This window comes from Physeter macrocephalus, chromosome 2 (genome assembly GCF_002837175.3).
Source record: "Physeter macrocephalus isolate SW-GA chromosome 2, ASM283717v5, whole genome shotgun sequence".
Classification (NCBI taxonomy): Eukaryota; Metazoa; Chordata; class Mammalia; order Artiodactyla; family Physeteridae; genus Physeter; species Physeter macrocephalus.
In genome coordinates, this window is record NC_041215.1 from 67,173,573 (window position 1) to 67,192,947 (window position 19,375).

Below are 19,375 nucleotides of genomic sequence, written 5' to 3' on the forward strand. Positions count from 1 at the left end.
TCATGCCTCCGGCATCCCTCCAAATATGATCAAACTAAAAAGGAACTTAACGGGTAAACCAAAGAATAAATAACACACAAGAAATCTTGAAATCTCTCTGCAAGATTCAGGTGGTTAATCCTCCCAACATCCCCCTGGAGTCAAGCTAATCGTTTTCAAAGGTCAGATCTTTGAAAGCCTGACTAATTTTATTAAAGCCACAGAAAAACCCAGAGTTTAGGATTATCCTTCCTGTCTCTCCCTCTTTTCTCTTCTCTCACTGCCTTGTGTCGTAGAGGCTATAGATGGGCTAACATGTTTTTTATCTCCTTATTTATATAGAATTACAAATTGGAACTATTAATCCTGCTAATGTTAGAAACTATATCAGGACTAAATTACTATACTGTGTGCTCACATAGAAAATTATTGATGACCTTAAGCACCTCACAGCAATTTCAATTTCATAAATTTATAAATCCAAAATAAATATGTTTCAGGTAATGCAAAAGCACCATTCATAAATTCTGGACCCTTGTGAAAGATCCAGGTAACTTCTATTTTCTCTATTCTAATAGCTAAATCATTTTCTGGGTTTCTCAGCTTAGAAAGAAAGTGCCTATGAGACTCATTCTTTTGGTCAGTGATTCCCATTAACCTCAGACAAGAGAAATCCCAGTACATAGATCAAAATGAAAGGGCCATTTGGCAATAAACTATTGCTACCTTGGCCACTAAAAGAGAAAGTAGAATGTATAATACCTGAAACAAACCTTTCCATGGTGAGGTACCTTCATTCCCTGATGAAATTCTGTCAATTTATAGAGATATTTTTATGGAGACCTAGATAGTTCACCTTGTATCCTGTAGAAAGTATCATGGATTTTATTTTATGAGATTTACTTAGCAATCCATAACAGATTAGAAAGGAAAAAAATTGAAGGCTAAGTAAATCTGCAGAAACAAAATGTGCACTGTCATCTTCCTTAACTAATGGCATTGAATCTGTTCCAAGGCTGCCCTTGTTTTTCTAAATTGACACTTGAGAAAAGGCAGCAAGTCTAATACCTCCTCCACTTCTCCACAGGAGCCCAACTTCTGCCCCACCCTCCTTTTCCTTTCCCATCACCTTGCTGTCTCCAATTATACCATTCTTACATGCCCATCCTAAGACCAAACTGGTAGATGTTGGGCAGGGATTGGAGGTGGCATATGCTCAGTTCATTAACTTCTTGGCAGGCTGGAAGCTTTCAAAACTGGACATAAGAAGGAATAAAAAGTGACAGAGAAAACACCTGAATTTCTTTTCACTGCCTCTAAAATGTTGTGCCCTCAGTAAATGAAGGAATTTGTATTCAATAAAGTGCATTATAATGGACATCCCTGCTGCACTATAGTGAAATTGTTAAGAGCATGGACTTTGGAGACAGATGTCTGGGTTTCCACTTAATAGCTACATGCACTTGGATAAATTAGTTAACTTTCTTTATGCTTCAGTTTTTGTATCTGTAAAAGAGCACCTTCCTCATAGGATACTTCTAAGTATTAAATGAGGTGATACGTGTAAAGCACTTAGAATTGTGCCAGGACCACAGGAAATGCTATATAGGTATTACTCATTATTATCTCATCTGAGATTTTAATAACCTTTCAACATTCCCAAGCAGTGATCATTTATCCTATGCTTGATTTTTCCCCACAACATGGAACTCATTATCTCCCAGGGTAACTTACTATCTCCCAGGTTCTTACTATTGTAATGTTGATCTTTCTACAGTGAACCAAAATTTGTTTTCCTTTTAGCTCCTACTTACTGGTCTGAGGTTTACCTTGGAGCTCTATAGAAGAATTTAATTCAGGTATAAATACTGTATAATAATAATAATAATAATATAATAATAATAATAATAATAATACTGTTATTTCCTTCTCATTTTCTTTAAGCTAAATATCTTCCATTCCTGCAATCATACATATGTAATATGGATGAGTATTTAATAAATAGTTTGTCTATGGTCTTTTTAAAGCGTGGTACCTGGAAAGATGTGTCTGAAAGCAAAACTAGTACTTCCCTCATTCTAGAGGGAATTCAAAGGTCCTATTCATTTTGGAATTTTTTTTAGCATCCCTGTATTACCACCTCAGATGAAACTCTTAAGTCATTTTTGTATGATTGCTACAAATTGCATCTCACCATCCCTTTCTGGCCTTATGCATTTTTTTCGTGTTTTTTGTTTGTTTTTAGGATGGTGGATGGTTGTAGGGTGATGTAGGCTGTAAGTGAGAGTAGTGATTACTCCTGTAATATTTCATGTGGCACCAGCCTACAACATGAGTTTGTCAAGATATTTTTGGATTTTAGTTTTATCAACCTTCATTTCATCATACATCACAAAGTGTCCTCTTCCTTTTGATAATCAAAAATATGTAGCCATCATACAATGAGGATGACAGAGTACTGTGGAAACCAGGGTCGTATTTTTATTCCTAGTCTCAAAAATAACAGGCCTAACATACTTCTTAACTGCTCAGGCTATCTGTGTACTTCGCAGCTTTGTTTTGTAACGAGAGTTACCCAAAACACTAAAATGGTATCTACCTATCATCGAGACTGTAAATAATCCTCTAGAATGTTAAAAACCAAATTAAGATTTTAGAAAATTTTTATTTATAAAGCTATGGAAATGAGCAAAAAGCCTCAAGGTTAGCCTAAAAGAAATCAGAATGAATTTACTGAGAATATGCAGAAAGGTACAAAATTGATTTTTAACCCTTGATCTTTTGCTTGCTCAGTTCCTGGATGTCTAGGCATCTCCTCATGAGTTGCTCTAGCTCTGAGAACTGCCTCTCTGCCCACACGGCACTTTGTACGTATCTCTGCTCTCATTTTGGCAATGGGCGGAAGAAAATGTTGTTTGCCTGTCTGTCTCTTTCTTAAGATCATGAGCTCCTCAAAGGCAAGAAAAAGCATTTTAATAATTCCTACACCCAGCACGGAACCTAACACATAATAGATAATACATGTTTATTGAGTAAGCACGCTAAATGCATGTACCTACTGATACGAGGCCTGTCATTAATTTAGGTTACAGCTTAAGTAGAAGAATTGTAAGAAGTAAGGACATTTCCCCTTTCCTAACTCCTCCCTACTTCCACCAAATCCCCTTCCCCTGTTCACTATGACCAGAAATTCAGTTAAATAAGGACATTTTAATTCTACAAGTCTCTAAGAGAGAAAATGTAAGTATCCCCACTGGAGCAATACTTTGGAATAAATTTACGTTAAGTTGCAAAGTAGTGATACCAACTACTCCCCACAGTGCACTTTATAGAGACTGAGGTGGTAGCAAAAGAGAGTATCCATCATCCCTGCAGATCCCAGCCCTGCTGCAGCCACGGGCCAATGAAATCCTGTAGCATCAGCTCACCAGCAAGTAGAGGCTAGAAAAGTCTGTTCCTCCCACAAATACCATGCCTGGAACATGGATTTATACTGCAGGTGTCCTTGTAATAGTCTGAACGAAGTTTCCCAATTAAACACCTACCGCATGCAGCCCAGCTGCCTAACTAACTTCTTGGCCAGAGTTACAGGCACCTGGGTCCCGTCCTGAAGGAGGAAGTCTATCTCTGAATCCCAGTCAGCAATGAAGAACATAGGCTTCTGTGCCCTCCGCTATTCCCCAGGGAAGACTCTGCTTTCCAGGGATTCTTCTTCAGGAGGTCTTTCACCCAGACCTGACTAGAGAAACTTGTTGTCCCTTGGTGGTGATTTCTTCATTCTTTGATTAGCAAACCCTTGGCCATTCACCTCTGCCTGAATGGGAATCTGACTTGTGCCTCCCATAATCTAATTTGGGATTGGAGCTCCCCACCCCCTTAATCCCCCCCTCTTCTAATCATTGGACCCTAATCCTTGCCAATCCCTCAGTACCAATTTGCTCCTTCCTCCCCTGCAGGCATCTCTGCATTTCTATCTGCTCGGGTCACATGGTTTATGACTCTGAGAGGAAAAAAGGAGGGGGAGGGAATAGGAAAAGGAACCACTAGAGACAACAAAGATAAAAACTTCCATCCGCCTCACATGTTTTGCCTAGAGCCAGAACCAGTCCATGACAGAGGTTCTAAATTCCATGCACGCAGCCAAAATTTCCTCCACAAGAGTCTCTAACTATAGCTTCTCTGTCTTGGCCTCAGGATCTTCTTGCAAACAGTGCCCCGCCAGGTTGAGACCAATTACCCTGGATTAGCCAGTTCTGCTGGGGCTTGGGCTCATGCCAAGCTCACATGCCAAAGTAAATAGAAGAGGGAGGGGGCACAGAATAAAGAGATCAAAGGGGCATTTCCCAGTTAAGACATCAGCACTGCTTTAAAAAGTAATAATAAAAATTAAAATATTTTTAAAAACCTACGTTTTTAAAATCCAATTCAAAAGTGTAAATTCTTGACAAAAAAAGTTTTCCTTCCACCAATGGCTAGCTTACTTTTTTGTTCTGATTTGCTGTATTTACAGTATTAGATAGGTTTTATTTTCCCATTACACCCAAGAAAGTTTAATGTTTGATATCAGTAAGTTAATTAAAAAATGTAAGGTGCTAAAGGAAATTAATACTTCATGATATGTTAGATGAGTAAATGGAATGTTTTTAATCATAAGCTTATTCATCACTTTAGATTAATTCAGAATTATTTCCTTTTTATAGAATAATTTCTTCAGGAATAGAAATAACTCAGGTTTATTTAACATCTAATTTAAGAGAGGTGGTGTTTTAAAGTGGAAAAGAAACTAGACCAAGAATCCAAAGTTCTAAATTCTAGTTCTTTTGCTAACTGTGAACCTTTGGGTAAGTTCTCAAACTCCTCATCTACAAAATGCAGGAGTTGAGCAAGGATACTGCTCAATCGCTATAGTCCTTTTCCTGTTCAATAACTTGCTACACTGAGAAAAATACACTCAGATTCAAAAGACAGATTTTTTTTTTTTTTTTTGTGGTATGCGGGCCTTCCTCTGTTAAGGCCTCTCCCGTTGCGGAGCACAGGCTCCGGACGCGCAGGCTCAGCGGCCATGGCTCACAGGCTCAGCCGCTCCGCGGCATGTGGGATCTTCCCATACCGGGACACGAACCCGGTTCCCCTGCATCGGCAGGCGGACCCGCAACCACTGCGCCACCAGGGAAGCCCTCAAAAGACAGATTTTAATCTGAGTGCTGTCTCTACTTTTCTTGGTGACTTTGAACATTTACCCTCTCCTGTTTCCTCATCTGTAATAAAAAGAAAATGGAACAGATGGTGTCTAAGGACATTTCCAGCTCTAAAATTTTATAACAAAGAAAAATGTCCGGGGTGCATATGCCGCCTTCCATTTGCATGTAGAATTTGATGTTTTGCTCCAAGTAGCTTGAGAAGATATATGTATTTGTAAAGCATTTCCCCAGTGTGCTGGCATATACGCTTATCCACATGAAGAGAGAATCTGAGGTCCCAGGGAGAAAAGCTCTTAAGAGCCTTTTATGTTTCATCTTTCTTCTAAGTACATGAGGTCACAGTCTGGAATCCAGCATAAACTTTAATATTACTAGGCTTCATCCTAGTGACCTCTGTAGGCCATGAAGCAAAGACAACTATACTCAAATCTAGACTTCACCTACTGTTTATAAATATACTGCTCAGGTCAAAAAGTGACTTCTTAAAACCTAAAAAAAAAAAAAAAAAAAAAGCCATTTATCAAATAAGCTTACTTTAAAATTTTCTTACATGAAAATGTGCTTAATCCAAATATAATTTGGGGTTTACAATTTCTGGATTTTTGTTAAAACGTCCTAGCTCTTCAAGTAAAGTATCTTTGCTTCAAAAGGAAGTCAAAGCTACAGCCACGGTGGTTTACAGAACATTTTCTGGTAGTCTTTGCTTCATTTCAATATCTTGCCATGATTGGCTGTTGAAAGTTACAAAAAAGGAAGTCTTCAAGGTGGGGGATTTCTCAGTGGAAGTTCCCAGTTTAACACAAGGGAGATCTCAGGACAGTTTGGGCGGCACTGCTAGAGACTGGAGATAAAACTTCCAGACTCTGTAACTGCCTACTTCTTTAAGAGCAGTAGTCTATGAAGGAAGCCTTGTAACCTGGAGAAGAGGTAATCAAAACTTTAGTAGTTCCTACCGATTCTCAAGCTAGCAAGGTGGCCTGGATGTCTTAAACTGAAGTGTTGCAGATTTGCTCTACAATTCCTTCTGTTAAGTGAGTAATTTATGACATGATTCAGTAATGCCTTTTATTCATTGCCATTGTTGGAAATTCAGCCTTTTAAAAATGGGGTCCCTAGCCAAGAGTAAAGGAAAAATTTTTAAACTGTGATCTTTTTGCCTTCTTCTCAACTTTTAAGGTAGAATTTATGTCTTTATTTGAAAAGTTTTTTAAGTTTATATCTGGAATATAGCCTTCTCCAGGGAGTGGTTTTTATAACATAAGACTTGAAAGATACATATTTAGCATAAGTTAAGTTGTATACCGTTTACTAGGTTGAAAAGTAAATACTGTATATATTCATACTTTTTTTGGTTAAATTTTTAAAGATCAATTCTGGCCTGATCCAGTGTGTTCATTCAAACATTAACTCACATTTACTATTTTTCTATCTTCTAAGAAACACGTTTATGAATATTTCTTTACAGTAAAGTATTAACCTTATAGAAAACTTTGCATATCCTATCTTCGAACATTTAAATTTACACAATAATAGCTATCCAGTCTTATTCTATTACCAATTGGCCTTTATTTTCACAAAAAGTGAATATTAAAGATTGTATAGTATATTCTTAAGAATAAGTAGATAGTTCAAAAAGATTAAACCTCAAGGATCATTACATTGTTATATTAATAGCTGCCATTATTGAGTGTCTGCTACAGGGAAATGGTCACAGGATCTCCCAGCTAGTAAGTGGTAGAGCCAGAGCTTAACCATAAATCCACATCATTTCTTTTTCCATGGCTCTCTGTTACCACTGCCCTGCCTTCTTACAATACTGAAGAAGTATTTTGAGTTATCTTATCTAAACTGCAAACGGATGGGGGGAAAAGGACAATACTTGGTCAAGATCACAGAGAAGCCAAGTCATTCATAGAAGCTTAGAATTCATTCCTAGGTCTTCCTTGTCCTCACTAGCCCATCCCATCTCCTCACTCCCTCCAGGGCTCACTTCCAGCTGGGCACAGGTACACATATTAGTCTGCCTCCATGGAGGAGGGGGACCTAGGGCTGTATACCAGGTCTAAACTGACTGAAGCTCCTGCTAGCAGCCAACTAGAGCAACATCCAATTATTTCTCTTAAACACTTATGACAATGAAAGAGATGGCCAACTGGAAGATTTAAAATAAATATGTTAAATTCCTCCCCCAAAGAGCTGGTTGGAACTTCATGAAACCTATGCACTAATTTGAAGAAAATAATCATCCTTACAGGAGAGAACCTTACTGTCTGCAAACATTCTTTCTCTCCATGTGTTAAGGCCTCAGGAAACATAGGTTGTTTGTTTATTATAAATTGTATTCCAATATATATTATCTTCATGTGTGTCATAGGGATGCTATCTTGATAGGGGTATTCTTTCCACTATATTTTCTAACTAATTACTGCTGACATTTAGGAAAGTTCTTGATATCATAATTTTATCTTGCGTCCAGTCATTATATTGATATTTTATTTATTTCTAAATTATTCTAAATTATTTTAGGTAATTCACATGCAAAGCCTAGATAGGAAGAATTTACTTTTGTCTTCTTTTTTTCTTCTGGTGGTGACATTGGCCAGAACTTCTAGAACAGTGTTTAATAACAGAGGAGATAGCGGCCAACTTCATCATGTTCTCATCTCAGTGGGAATTTCCCTAGTGGTTAACATTAAGAATGACGTAGACTGTTGGTTTGAGATAAACACATTAATCATAAAGACCAAATAACTACCAAATATGCTTCTAACCCTAGTTTGCTAAAAGTGTATCAAGACTTCAACTTAAACTATATTCATTGTCTTTTTGATATCATCAGAGACAGTTGTATGGTTTTTCTACTTATATAGTGCCCTGTTGTTACACAATAGAGTAATTGCATTTTTAAAAAATTACATGTTGTTAAAAATCATCCCTCGGTAATAAAAGTAGGTTTAAATTATAGGGTATATTTGTTATTGCCCTGGTTAAGATAATAAATTGGTTGATCAAAACAAACCAAACCTACACATTTCCTCATTTTCTCTTCAATCCACATGCTTAAACGTCTCTCCCCTATTATTTTGGCTTCACAATTCAGTTCACAACTCAAATTAACAGAAAAGAATGAAAACAATGTGGCATAGCCAAGGAACCCCATCAAGGCAGAGCAACCAATACTCAAACAAAGCAGTTGTTCCTACACATTGTGCAAAAAGCTTTCTCCCTATTTTAACACTGCTAGCTGCAGATCACAATTCAGTTACAACCAACAGTGGTGTGCAAAATGTGTGTCCAAATTGATTTATCATACACCAATTTATATTAAGAAAATACATACTGAAAAAGAATTAATGAGAATTTTTGCATTCCTAGTCATAAGTGAAATTCATCTGTATTTTTATTTTCTGATAAAAATACCAAAACACTCCATGTTCTAAAAAAATTTCATGGGACTTATCGACTCCTTGAAATGTTTAAAGAGCATATCTTAGCACTCTGTCCTTGGCACGTACTTTTGGAAGTGATTATTTAAAAGCTTTTCAATGTTTTCTATTGTTATTGATCTATTCAGGTTTTATGCCATTTTTTCGCACAGTTTAGGTTATTTGTTGTTTATAAGTAAAATTTTATCAAATTTTTCTATTAGTATACATGGTATTGTAATTTTTACCGTCTCCATAACCATATGGATAACCCTTTTCGTTATGTTTTCTCTCTCTTTTTTTCCTGATTGGACATGTCAAAGGGTTAATCTCTTGGATGTATCTCATTTATGGTTAGCTCTTTTTTTAATAATTAGTTTTTGCTTTTATCTTTATTACTATTTTCTTAGTGCCTTTCCTTCCTTTTAGATTATTTTACTTTTTCTTTCCTCAGTTTTAGATTTGGATGCTTAGTTCGTCTATTTGTTTTCTTTCTTATTTTGTAATGAAAGTATTTAAGGCTAGGAATTTTCTGAGTACCATTTTAACTGTTCTTACACGTTTATATCATTTTCACATTATTTCATTATTATTTTATGTTTTTCTAACTGCAGTTTTATTTCCTCTCTGTTCCAAGAGTTATTTAGGACAATAAAGGTTTTTCTTGTTTTTTGGATTTTTTTTACCTAACAGACTTTACTTTTTTCGAACAGTTTTAGATTTAGAGAAAAAATGAGTAAACACTACAGAGAGTTCCCATGCACCACCCTGCCTCTTCCCCCCCACCCCTGCTCCCCAACATAGTTTCCCCTGTAATTAACGTATTAGTGTATGGTACATTTGTGACAATTGAGGAACAATATTGATACATTTTTATTAACTCAGTTTATAGTTTATTCAAATTTCCTTATTTTTTCCTTTTACAAAAATTGAGGTAAAATTCACATAACAAAGTTAAACATTATAAAGTGAACAATTTAGTGGTATTTAGTCCATTCACAATGTTGTGCAACCACTACTTCTATCTAGCTTCAAAACATTTTTATGACCCCAAAAGGAAACCCTTTACCGTTAAGCAGTTGCTCTGCATTTCCTGCTCTCCTCAATCCCTGGCAACCACCGACCTGTGTTCTGTCTATATGAATATACGTATTCTGGATATTTCATATAAGTGAAACCATATAACCTGTGACTTTTTCTGTCTGGCTTTTTTTCATTTAGCATAGTATTTTCAAGATATATCCATGTTGTAGCTTATGTCAGTACTTCATTCCTTTTATGGCCAAATAATATTCTGTTGTCTGTGTATACACCATTTATTTATCCATTCATCTATTGATGGACAGGATAGTTGGGCTGTTTTCACTTTTTGGCTATTGTAAACCGTGCTGCTATGACCATGCATTTACATTGTATGATTACCTATTTTCAATTCTTTTAAGTATATACCTCACAGTGGAATTGTGGGGTCATATTGTGAGCTAATTTTATGTTTAACTTTTTAAGTAACTGCCAAATTGTTTTCCACAATGACTGAACCATTTTACATTCCCACCTGCAATGCATGAAAGTTCCAGTTTCTCCACATTCTTGCCAACACTTGTAATTTTCTGGGTTTTTTGTTTTGTTTTGTTTTTTGTTTTTGGCTACATTGGGTCTTCATTGCCATGTGCGGGCTTTTCTCTAGTTGTGGCAAGCAGGGGCTACTCTTCATTGCAGTGTGCAGGCTTCTCATTGCAGTGGCTTCTCTTGCTGTGGAGCACAGGCTCTAGGTGTGTGGGCTTCAGTAGTTGCAGCATGCGGGCTCAGTAGTTGCAGCACACAGGCTCAGTAGTTGTGGCTCGCAGGTTCTAGAGCACAAGCTCAGTAGTTGTGGCGCACAGGCTTAGTTGCTCCACAGCATGTGGGATCTTCCCAGACCAAGGATCGAACCCACGTTCCCTGCATTGGCAGGTGGATTCTTAACCAGGGAAGTCCCCTTTCTGTTTTTAAAGTTATTATTATTATAGTCATCCTAATGGATGTTACATGATACCTCATTGTAGTTTTTGATTTGCATTACCCTAATGACTAATGATGTCAAACATCCTTTCATGTGCTTGCTGGCCATCTGTATAGTCTCCTTGGAAAAATGTCTTCAAGTCCTCTACCCAATTTTTAATTGAGTTGTCCTTCTGTTGTTAGGCTAATATATAAAGAGTTCTTTATATATTCTGGGTACAAGACTCTTATGAAATACATAATTTGCAAACATTTTCTCCCATTCTACAGAGTGCCTTTTGATAATGTCTTTCAATGCACAAAAGTTTACTTTCAAAATTTTTTAGAGAGTCCAATTTATTTTTTTCTTAATTGTATTTTTTTGTTTGTGATTTTGGTATCATACCTAAGAATCCATTGCCAAATTCAAGGTCACAATGATTTACGTCTTTTCTAAGTTGTATAGTTTTAGCTCTTATATTTAGATTACTTTTTCACTTTGAGTTAGTTTCTGTATATGGTGTGAGATAGGGGTCCAGTTTTGTTATTTTCATTATGGATATCAGTTGCTCCAACATCATTTGTTGAAAAGACTATTCTTTCTCCATTAAATGGTCTTTGTACTCTGCTCAAAATCAATTGGCCATAGATGTAAGGGTTTATTTCTGGACTCTCAGTTCTATTCCTGTGGTCTATATGTCTATCTTTATGCTCTTATCACACTGTTTTTATTACTGTAGATTTGTAATGAGTTTTGAAATGGGGAAGTGTGAGTCCTCCAACTCGTTTAATTTTTTCAATATTGCTTGGCTATTTAGGGCTCCTTGCAATTCTACATGAAACTGAAGATTGGCTTTTTCATTTCTGAAAAAGAAGTCATTGGAATTTTGATACAGATTACATTAAATCTGTAGATCATTTGGGGAGTATTGCCATTTTAACAATTTTAACTCTTCCAATTCATGAACACAGAATGTCTTCCCATTTATTTAGGTCTTCTTTCATTTTTTTCAGCAATATTTTGTAGTTTTCAGTGTACAAGTCATTTGCCTCTTTGGTTAAATTTATTCCTAGATATTTCATTCTTTTGGATGCTATTATAAATTAAGTTGTTTCCTTAATTTTCTTTTTGAATTGTTCATTGATAACATATTGAAACACAACCGATTTCTGAGTGTTGATCTTGTATCCTGCAACTTTGCTAAATTCATTTATTAGCTCTAGTAGCTTTCCTGTGGATTGTTTGGGATTTTCTACATGTAGGATAATGTCATTTGCAGATATAGTTTTACCTCTTCCTTTTTAATTTAGATGCCTTTTCTTTTTCTTGTTTAATTGCTCTTGCTAGAGCTACCATGACAATGTTGAATAGCAGTAGTGAAAAAAACACCCTTGTCTTGTTCCTGATCTTAGGGACAAATCTTTCAGTCTTTCACCATTGGGTATGATGTTAGCTGTGGGTTTTTAATAAATTCAGAATGTCTTAATTTCTCCTTTTTTGAAGAATGGTTTTGCCGGATATAGAATTCTTAGTTGGCACCTATTTCTTTTTTTTTCCCAGCATTTTAAATATGTCATCCCACTGCCTTCTGGCCTCCATAATTCCAAAGTGAAATTGGTTGTTAATCTTACAGAGGATCCCTTGTAAATAAAGAGTTGCTTCTCTCTCGCTGCTTTCAAGATTCTCTCATTGTCATTGGCTTTCAACAGTTTGATTATAATGTGTCTCAGCGTGAATCTGAGTTTAGCCTATTTGAGTTCATTGAACTTCTTGAATGTGCAGATTCAGTCTTTCATCAAATTGGGAAGTTTACAGCCATTATTTCTTTAAATATATTTTCTGCTCCTTTTCTCTCACCTCTCCTTCAGAACTTCCATAATGCATATTTTGGCTTACAAGATGGTGTTTCATAGGCCTCTTAGGCTCTATGCACTTTTCTTTATTCTTTTTCTCTTTCTGTTCCTCTATCTAGATAGTTTCAATTGTCTTATCATCACATTCACTGACGTCTTCTGCCTGCTCAAATCTGTTGCCCCTCTAGTGAATTTTTCATTTCACTTATTGTACTGTTCAGCTCCAGAATTTCTATTTGGTTCCTTTTTACAATTTCTATCTCTTTATTGATAATCTCATCTTGTTCATACATCATTTTCTGATTTCCTTTGGTTTTTTGGTCCACAGTTTCCTTTGGCTTTTTGGGCATATGTAAGACAATTGATTTAAGTAAGAGATTTTTCTAGTAAGTACAATCTCTACACTTCCTTAGGGTGAACTTTTAAAGACATTTTAAATGATAATTCTGACTACTTACTTAATTAAAAATCAACTGCATGTAGAACCACCTACTTAAGTTATAGATCTTATCTATACAATATGGGTTTGAACTGCATGGGTCCACTCATACGTGGATTTTTTTCAATAAACATGATCTGCAGTTGGTTGAATCTGCAGTTACAGAACCATGGATATGGAGGGCTGTAAAGTTATATGTGGATTTTCAACTGCATGGGGGGTTGGTGCCCCAACCCTCTCATTGTTCAAACGTCAACTGTATTAGCTAATATTTATTGAGTTCCTCCTATAATCCAGGCCCTGTTCATATATTATCTCACTGTACACACACACATACACACACAACTTTTGAGGCCAGTATTATTATAATCTATACTTGACAGGAGAAGAAACTGAAGCTCAGGGTTGGTCACATGGTTAGTAAATGGCAATACCAACATATGACTGGGGCAATTTTAATGAGAACTCTCATTTATAGCCTGCTTGCATTAGCCTATGTCAGCTTGAGTTTGCCTTTGTGAGGGCAATGACCATCTAGGCCTCAGACTGTGTTACACGTTTCTTTAATATCAGTTGTAATAGCCATCCTAACTTCAAAAACATCCAAATATGAGTCTTGGAATTTCACGTGTGAGGCATGTCATAAAGGGGAAAGGACAGGGTGAAATAGGAGCCCATAGTTCTAACCTGGAAGAGAAGTCAAATGGGGCCCTGCTTTGAATCAGACCATTCAGCTGAGGCCTTAACAGACCAAGCAAAATGTGAGGGAACATGTTCTAGGATGAGGAAATCACACTACCAAACACCTGAAAAAGACAGAACATGGAGCATTTGAGGTGTTGAAAGAAGCCAGAAGAAGAGGCAGGATATGAGTCTAGAGAAGTAAGAAGAAACCTCATACTATGTTTAGAGTTTGGATTTTATTCTAAGGTTAATAGAAAGTGACTTTAGGTGCTAAAGGAACATAATAAAATTTAGAATTTGACAAGAGAAAAAGTTAGGAGAATAGTTAGGAGATTGTATGGTAAATATGAATTTTATGATGGCCTAAACAAGGGGTGTTAATAGAGTCAGAGTGTGACAGTGAGGACAGAGTTAACAATGAGGACAGAGTATATGCATGCAAAAAAATGTTGCAGAGGAGTGCTCACAAGAGTTACCTTATTGGATGATTGATAAAATGCTGGGAAGGAAGAGTTTTACATCTTCATTACATGAGCAATGTTTTCCTTTCTTTCTCCTCTATTGAGGAGCATGAAAAAATGGGGAATTCTATGGTGGTCCAATGGTTAGGACTCCTCGCTCTCACTGCCAAGGGCCAGGGTTCAATCCCTGGTGGGGGAACTAAGATTCCACAAGCCATGAGGTGTGGCCAAAAAAATAAACATAAACAATAAGCATATAATTTTTTTTTTTTTTTTTTTTTTTTTGCGGTACGCGGGCCTCTCACTGTTGTGGCCTCTCCCGTTGTGGAGCACAGGCTCCGGACGCGCAGGCTCAGCGGCCATGGCTCACGGGCTCAGCCGCTCCGCGGCACGTGGGATCTTCCCGGACCGGGGCACGAACCCGTGTCCCCTGCATCGGCAGGCGGATTCTCAACCACTGTGCCACCAGGAAAGCCCAGCATATAATTTTGTTAATGGCTTTATTGGAGTATAATTGCTTTTAATTCTACTTGTAGTTATTTACCTTTATATTTTTTTAAAAAACCTAAAATAATATATGTTCAATTATAATATCATTGTTAGAATGAGAGCCTATCATTTCCTTGTTTTCACATATAGAAGATAAGAAAATGAGTAAGTTAGAACTTTCTCCTTCCTGCCACCTCTCTTCTACCCACTTGAGTTTTTGTTGCTATAATCAGGAAATTTAGAACACATTATTACTAAACTATTTGTTTATACTTGGACCTTATATCTTAAAGATTACTTTTAATATTCTCATTATATTTGCAACAAGTTTTTACCTAATCCAATATTTAAATTATTTCAAATATTTACAGATATTTCTTTTATATCAGAATTTCACCTTTCTTAGTTTTTGCACTTTGATTCCCTTCCTGACTAACTGAAGTGTATGTCCAGTTATTTCAGGACATAGGTGAAATATCTCTGAACTATAAGGTATCTAAGAATGTCTTAGTTTTCTTTTCCTATGCAAATGATAATTCGAGTGGGTATAGACTGTGTAAGTCAAACCTTTCTCAGGCTGCTGTACGTGTTATTCTATTCAGCTTCTGAAGTTTAACGTTGAAGTTAAGTCTATTTTCGTTTTTTTTTCTTCCTTTGAAAATAGTTTCATTTTTTAATCTGTATCCTTATTGAATTTTTTCCATACTTTAGATTCAGAACGCTTTCTCTCACCCCTTCATGACTAGACTAAGGCCTCTCCAATGTGTTTTTTGAGTACCCTATTCTTACCCTTATTGTTATGGTGTAATACCACATTGTATAGCAATTGCCTGTTTCTTGTATGTATATCATCCACAATAGACACTAAGTTCTTTTACGGTAGAACTGTGTCTTGGTAATCTTTGTAACCCTAACTTTTAGCATATAGCAAGCACTCACAAAATAGTTCCTGGTTAAGGTAGAATTGTGTCTTGGTAATCTTTGTAACCCTAACTTTTAGCATATAGCAAGCACTCACAAAATAGTTCCTGAATAAATGAATGAATTGATTCATAATTTAACATTACAATTTTTATCAGGATAGGTCAAAATGTTGGGCTCTTTTGATTAATACATTTCAAAACTCACTGAGTTCTTTTCATCTCTGATTGTCTTATATCAAAGTATTACTTCGGATATATTCTGATATATCTTTAGTTGCTTTTTCTGTTCCATTTACTCAGATCTCTTTTTCAGAAATTGGAGCACTATCTTTCCACTACTACATTTAATGGTTTTCATCTATTTATCCTTTCCATTCACATTTTGAGAGAGTTTTTCAAGCTTTTTCTCTAGTCATTGATTTAACATTCTTCAGTATGGATTACATTTTTTATTATGTTCAAATAATATTTGAATTTTGATGTTGCATGTTCTGTGTCCTTACAGCCTTAACTTATCCAACTTTGTTTTTATTTCTCCCTTCTTATCTTAGTTCAATATCATGTCTTAGATTTCAACTCTTGTATCACAGAAAATACAAATTGGATTTTTTCCACTTACTTATGCTTCTGGCAAACCATTTTCTAAAGTGTTCACTTTCTCAGGATTTGGGGGAACTTTGCTCTTCTTCCTTTATGCAGCACAGTCTTTTCAAAGGGATGCTTTATCTTGTATTACACTCATTAATACAAGTATATTATATCTTGTATTAAACTCATTCCAAGGTTTGTATAGCCCTTACTAACCAGATGTGTGGATTTTATTTGGTTCTTCTCATTATCTGCCTGATTTCTACTAGCTCCTCAGCACAGATCTTGAGCTGGGAGACATAAAGACATGCATAGTTCACAGCTAACTTTTGGACCTAAAGCTAACATTTACCAACTTTGTCACTATGAATACTGGCCTGAGGCAAGATCCCTCACCCTTATTGCATAGTTGTTTTAATATGAAGAAGAGAATTCCTGGTTAATCCAGAAAAAATCATTGGTCTTTTCCTTGATAGGAGCCATGTATGAAAAACTAAACTCCCAGAGAGTCAAACACAGCTCCGTCTGCCCAGGCCCTTCCATTATTTGCTTCACATATCCTTAGATACAGAGTATCACATCTGTCCACTCCCATTGGGATCATGTTGGTATACTCCAAATCAGAGCTCCAAAATATCAATAGATAATAAAAAAAAGTACTAATGGGGGACAATGGGGCAACAAGATGTAAAATAGTACTTGCAGGTAACACATAGTAGCGGGATTACTGTCCAATTCACTAGTAGGTGCCATGAGGCAGATAGCTTTCTTACTATCCTTCAGGGTCACAGGTTTGCTCACCTTCAAACAACAAAGTTCATGTCCATTTCAGCCCTACAGTTCTTGCAAATGGTGGAAAATCTTGTCAAATTCTGTCAGTAGGATGCTTATCAGCAGGGTTATAGCAACTCTGGAAGACTCAAGCCCAAGGTAGCAAGGCTTGGCAAGTGAGCACCTATTTCAGCCGAGTGCCCTGTACAGGGCACAGCCTCTCAGCCATATGTGTTGGGTCTGGTCATCAATCCTGCCTTTTGCTGCTATTATGAGTTCTCATATTTTTCTGAGTTTTCATTAGGCATTTAATTCAGAGAGTCTGAGACAAAAACAGCTAGTCCAGATGTCATCCGAAATCAGAAGTCAACCAGATTCTATTAATAGTGATATTTCACATCAAAGATTTGACTAAGATCATTGATGCATACCTGGCATTCCAAGTTAGTTGTAGTAAGTGTTTATACTGGCAGCTTTCCTTGTTTCTAGATTTATATTCAGAACTCTCAATAAAATATTAAGCAGTTTTGAAAACAGGTCCTGAAATAGTTTTAATAAAGCTGCAGTTCTCATTTTCATTCCACCCTACCCTCCAGTACTACTTGTTAACCTGAGGTATATAATAATATATGGAAAATTAGAGTGAAATTATGTCATTTTTAAAGAATTATTCCTCAAATGAATATCTCAACTCAATTCCTAACCTTAATAAAACATATTGTATGTCAATTCTAAAAAATTCATCATCATTATAAAAAAGGAAAATGTTTGACACTGTTTCAGCACAAAACTCATCCACTTACCCCAGCATTTATGCATGTTTCAGACATTGGAGCAGTATGTAGCCACTTCTCTTCATGACTACAACATCATGGGAGTGGAAAGAGATAAAAATACATAGTTAAGAAATGTGTGTTTAATTTTTTCTTTCCTTATTTAAAGTGGTTAGCACTTTCATATTTCAAAATGCTCATGAATTCAGTTTTAGATTCTGAGTGTATTATTAAATTCTACTATTTAAATTAGAAATAGTCAAAGTAGCTCCTTCAATTTGCTCAAAAGCAGTGCTGGATAAGTTAGACTTTGTTAAAATTAAATTTTTCTGCTCTGCAAAAGACACTGTAAAAAGAATGAAAAGACAAGCCACAGACTGGGAGAAAATATTTTCAAAAGATACATCTGATAAAGAACTGTTATACAAAACATACAAAGAACTCTTAAAATTCAACAATAAGAAAACAAACAACCCAGTTTTAAAATAAGCCAAATACCTTAACAGATAGTTCACAAAAGAAGATATACAGATTGCAAGTAACCATGTGAATAGATGCTCCACATTATGTGTCATCAGGGAAATGAAAATTAAAACACAAAGAGATACCACTACACTCCTATTAGAATGGTCAAAATCCAGAACACTGACAACACCAAATGCTGATGAGGATGTGGAGCAAAAGGAACTCTCATTCATTGCTGGTGGGAATGCAAAATGGTACAGCCACTTTGGAATACACTTTGGCAGCTTGTTACAAAACTAAATATACTCTTGCTCTACAGCCCAACAATCATGCTCCTTGGTATTTCCCCAAAGTAGTTGAAAACATGTGCACACAAAAACCTGTGCACTAATGTTTATAGCAGCTTTATCCATAACTGCCAAAAGTTGAAGCAACCAAAGTGTCCTTCAGTAGGCAAATGGATAAATAAACTGTGGTACATCCAGCCAATGGAATATTATTCAGTGCTAAAATGAAATGATCTATCAAGCCATGAAAAGTCATGGAGGAAACTCAAATGCATATTACTAAGTGAAAGAAGCCAATCTGAAAAGGCTACCTACTGAATGGTTCCAACAATATGACAATCTGGAAAAGGCAAAACTATGGAGACAGTAAAAAGATCAGTGGTTTTCAGAGATTAGGGGGAGGGAGAGATGAATAGGTGGAACATAGAGGATTTTTAGGGCAATGAAATTATTCTTGTATAGTATGATACTCTAATGATGGATATATGTCAGAGTGTATAGAGTATACTAGTATCCTCCACTATATTGTAGTATAATACTATAATGATAGATACATGGCATTATGCCTCTGTTCCACACCCAGCAAATGTACAACACCAAGAGTGAACCCTAATGGAAACTATGGACTTTGAATGATAATAGTATGTCAATATGGGTTCATCAATTGTGACAAACGTATCACCCTGATGGGAAGTGTTGATGATGAAAGAGTCTTATGCATGTTTCAGGGTAGGGAATATGTGATAAATCTCTGTATCTTCCTCTCACATTTACTGTGAACTTAAAATTACTCTTAAAAATTCTTTTTAAAAATGTGCTGTACTGTAATGTTTAACTCTATTACTTATTACAAGAAAACTGTTCAACTGGTCACAATGCTATACACAAGAAGTTTCTGTTTGTTTGTTTTTTTAAGTGTTTTTAAAATTATGTTTTGGCTTTGACTTTAAAAAATAAGCCCAGGTCTTCCCTGGTGGCGCAGTGGTTGAGAGTCCGCCTGCCGATGCATGGGACACGGGTTCGTGCCCCGGTCCGGGAAGATCCCACATGCCGCGG